We start from the raw sequence: 4,697 nt of genomic DNA, 5'->3' as shown, positions 1-4,697 counted from the left end.
ACCTACTATTATATTCTAACTGTCCAGTTATCAAATCTTTTATTATAGATTCTAGCAATTTCCCTACTACTGATATTAGCTCAGAATAAGAGGTATAGTACTGTACACAATACTCCAGGTGCAGGCTCACCAAGGTCCTATACAATTACAGAAAAACGTCTTTACATCTGTGTTCAAAACCTCTTGCAATAAAGGCGAACATCTCATTTGCCTTCCTAATTGATTGTTCCTAACTGATATTCTGAAATACTAACAAGTCTGTAGTTCCCCGTTTTCTCTCTCCATCTTTTCTTAAATAATGGGGCTACATTTTCTACCTTCCAATCTTCAGGAACGGCTCCAGAATGTATAGAATTTTGGAAGATGATCACCAATACACCCAGTATCTCTACAGCCACCTCTTTCAACATTCTGGAATGTAGCTCATCAGGTCCAGGGGACCCATTATTTTCTCCAGTACTGTTTTTTTCACTCATACTAATTTATTTCAGTTCCTCATTCTCGTTGGTCCCTTTGTTCTGCAGTGTTCCTGGGAGGTTTTTTAAATATCCTCCTCCGTGAAGGCAAAGTATTTGTATAGTTTCTTTGCCATTTCCTTATTCCACATTATAAAGTTCCCTGAAAATAAAAACAAGAAATGCTGGAAATACTCAGAAGGTCGGGCGGCATCTGTGGTGAGAGAAGCAGAGTTAACGTTTCAGGTCAGTTTCTTCAGAACTGTCAAATAGTGGAAATGCAAAAGATTTTAAGCAAGTCAAGCGGGGGTGGGGCATGAGATGAAAAAAGAGAAGGTATTGATAGGACAAGGTCACAGAAAATAACTGACCAGTAGGTCATGGAACGAAGGCAAATGGTATGTGCTGAAAGACAAAATGTTAGTACAGAGAGGGTGTGAATAGACTGTAAAGCACAAAGCACCCCAAGCACAAACTTTTTTTTAAAAAAAACAGAAATAGTGAAACAAACTAAACACATTAAAAAAAACCTTAAATAAAACAAACAAATAAAAAAGAAAAAAGAAAAAAAGAAAAAAATAACTAAACATAAAAGGGGGAGGAGACGTCATGCTCTGAAATTATTGAACTCAATGTTCAGTCTGGCAGGCTGTCGTGTGCCAATTGGTAAATGAGATGCTGTTCCTCGAGCTTGTTTTGATGTTCGCTGGAACACTGCAGCAATCAAAACAGATATGTGAGCATGAGAGCGGGGGGGGGGGGGGCAGGTGGTGTAGAGGTGGGGGAGAAGAGGTTACGGATTGAGTTGAGGTGATCCGCAAAGTGGTCACCCAATCTGCATTTGGTCTCCCCAATGTAGAGGAGACCACATTGTGAGCAGCGAATACAGTATACTAAACTGAAAGAAGTACGAGTAAATCGCTGCTTCACATGACAGGAGTGTTTGGGGCCTTGGATAGTGAGGAGAGAGGAGGTAAATGGGCAGGTATTACACCTCATGCGATTGCATTGCATGATAAACTCCCCCGACTCTGCCTGTATTTACTTTTGTTAATCTTTTCATTTTTACATACCTATAGATGCTTTTACAGTCCGTTTTTTATGATTCTCGCTCGGTTGCTTACATATTTAACTTTCTCTTTCTTTATCAGCTTCTTGGTCCTCCATATGATCTGCATAGTCAGTATGAGGAAGTAAACGCCAAAGTAAGAAGCAGAACCTCAAAGCTAATAATCTCTGGATTGTTACCTGAGCCACGTGCAAATTGGCATAGGGCAAATAATATTAGAGAAAATAATGCGTGGCTCAAAGACTGGTGTGGTAGAAGTGGGTTCCAGTTCATGGGGCACTAGCACCATTGGGACGGTCAGCACATGAACCGTGCTGCGGCCGGTTTTCTAGTGAGCTACATAACTAGGGAAGTACAGGCGGCTTTAAACTGAATAGTGGGGGCAAGGGATCACATTTGGGAAGATATGGTAAAGCAAGGAATAGAGGCAAGGCAAGCGAGAAAGGTATTAATATGGGAAATGATAAACAGACTGTGATGGGTAGGGACAATGTGTACAAACCTAAGAGTAAATCAATAGATAAGGCTAGAGGTTACAAAAATAATAGAAGGACAAAACTAAAGCTTCTGTATCTGAATGCACGTAGCATTCAAAACAAAACAAAATAGATGAATTGAGAGCGCAAATAGAAATAAATAATTACGATCTGATAGCCATTACAGAGACACGGCTGCTGGACGACATAGATTGGGACCGGAATATTGAAGGATACATGACATTTAGGAAGGCCAGGAAGCGAGGAAAATGTGGAGGGGTAGCTCTGTTAATTAATGATGGTATTAGCGCAATAGAGAGGGATGACCTAAGTTCAGGAGACCAGTATGTGGAAGCAGTTTTGGTGGAGAAGAGAAATCATAAAGTCAAGAAGTCACTTGTGGGAGTGGTGTACAGGCCACCTAACATTAAGCACACTGTGGGACGGGATATAAGGGAAGAAATAATGGCAGCTTGTCAGAAAGGTACAGTGATAATTATGGGGGATTTTTACCTACATATAGACTGGAAAAATCAGATGGGCATAGGTAGCCTAGATGAGGAGTACATAGAATATTTTCTGGATAATTTCTTGGAACAATACGTTCTGGAGCCAACCAGAGAGCAGGCACTACTAGAACTGGTATTGTGCAACGAGATTAATTAATTAATTATGATTAATTAATGACCTCACAGTGAAGGCGCCCCTAGGTAGCAGCAATCATAATATGATTGAATTTTACATTCAGTTTGAGGGAGAGAAGTGTGAGTCCAAGACTAGTATTTTAAACTTAAATAAGGGCAATTATGAGGGCATGATTCCAGGTACTGCCTGTGTGGAGTTTGCAAGTTCTCCCTGTGTCTGCGTGGGTTTTCTCCGGGTGCTCCGGTTTCCTCCCACAAGCCAAAAGACTTGCAGATTGACAGGTTAATTGGCCATTATAAATTGTCACTAGTATAGGTAGGTGGTAGGGAAATATAGGGACAGGTGGGGATGTTTGGTAGGAATATAGGATTAGAATAAATGGGTGGTTGATGTTCGGCACAGACCCGGTGGGCCGAAGGGCCTGTTTCAGTGCTGTATCTCTAATCTAATCTAAAATCTAATCTAAAACAGAGCTAACGACAGTGAGCTGGCAAATCTGGTTAAGGGATAGGTCAATAGAGATACAGTGGCAGACATTTAAGGGGATATTTCAGAATATACAGAATAGATATATTTCAACAAGAAGGAAAAATTCGAAGCATGGGACCCGCCATCTGTGGTGAAATAAAAAAGCTAAAGATAGTATCAAACTTAAAGAAAATGCCTATAATTGCGCAAAGATGGGAGGTTGGTCAGAAGATTGAACAGAATATAAAAAACAGTAAAGAATGACGAAAAGATTGATAAGGAAGGTAAAATTAGAGTACAAGAGAAAGCTAGCTGGATATATAAAGACAGATAGTAAGAGTTTCTATGGATATTTAAAACAGAAAAAAGTTTAAAAAGTGAGTGTTAGTCCCATAGAAAGTGAGTCTGGGGAATTAATAATGGATAATAAGGAGATGGCAGATGAATTGAACAGATATTTTGCATTGTCCTCACTGTTGAGGGTACAAGTAATATCCCAGTATTAGCAGTAAGCCAGGAAATGGAAGGGAGGGAGGAACTCAAGGAAATTACAAACACGAGGGAAGTTGTTGGAGCTGCAGGCTGACAAGTCCCAGGGTCCTGATGGACTTCATACTAGGGTGTTCAAAGAAGTGGCGAGTGAGATAGTTGATGCATTAGTTTTAATTTTACAAAATTTCCTAGATTCGGGGAAGGTTCCATTAGATTGCAAAATAGTGAATGCAACTCCTTTACTCAAATAGCAAGGGAGACAGAAAGTAGAAAACTATAGGGCCAGTTAGCTAAACGTCTGTCTTAGGGAAAATGTTAGCTATTATTAAAGACGTAAGAGCAGAGCATTTAGAAAAAATCAAGGCAATCAGACAGAGTCAACATGGTTTTGTTAAAGGGAAATCAAGTTTAACCAATATATTGGAGTTCTTTGAAGGAGTTACATGTGCTGTGGATAAAGGGGAACCGGTGGATGGATTTCCAGAAGACAGCTGATAAGGTGCCACATCAAAGGTTATTGCATAAAATAAAAGCTTATGGTGTAGGGGGTAACATATTGGCCTGGATAGAAGATTAGCTAGCTAACAGGAAACAGAGAGTAGGCATAACTGGGTCATTTCCTGGTTGGCAAAAAGCAACGAGTGGTGTGCCACAGGAATCTGTGCTGGGGCCTCAGCTTTTTACAATTTATGTAAATGACTTAGATAAAGGGATCGAAGGTATGGTTGCTAAATTTGCTGATGGCGCAAAGATAGGTAGGAATGTAGGATTAGTATAAATGGATGGTTGATGGTTGGCACTGACTTGGTGGGCCGAAGGGCCTGTTTCAGTGCTGTATCTCTAAATAAAAACAAAAGAATGTAACTTGTGAAGAGGACATAAGGAGCCTACAAAGGGATTTAGATAGGTTATGTGAGTGGACAAAGACCTGGTAAATGGAGTATAATGTGGAAAAGTGAGAAATTGTCCACTTTGGCAGGAAGAATAAAAAAGAGGCATATTACTTAAATGGTGAGAGATTTCAGAGCTCTGAGATGCAGAGTGATCTGAGTGTCCTAGTACATGAATCGCAAAAGGTTAGTATGCAGGTAC

Source organism: Heterodontus francisci, chromosome 28 (genome assembly GCF_036365525.1).
Source record: "Heterodontus francisci isolate sHetFra1 chromosome 28, sHetFra1.hap1, whole genome shotgun sequence".
Classification (NCBI taxonomy): domain Eukaryota; kingdom Metazoa; phylum Chordata; class Chondrichthyes; order Heterodontiformes; family Heterodontidae; genus Heterodontus; species Heterodontus francisci.
The sequence above is the reverse complement of the archived record's forward strand: the minus strand, read 5'-3'. Positions refer to the sequence as shown.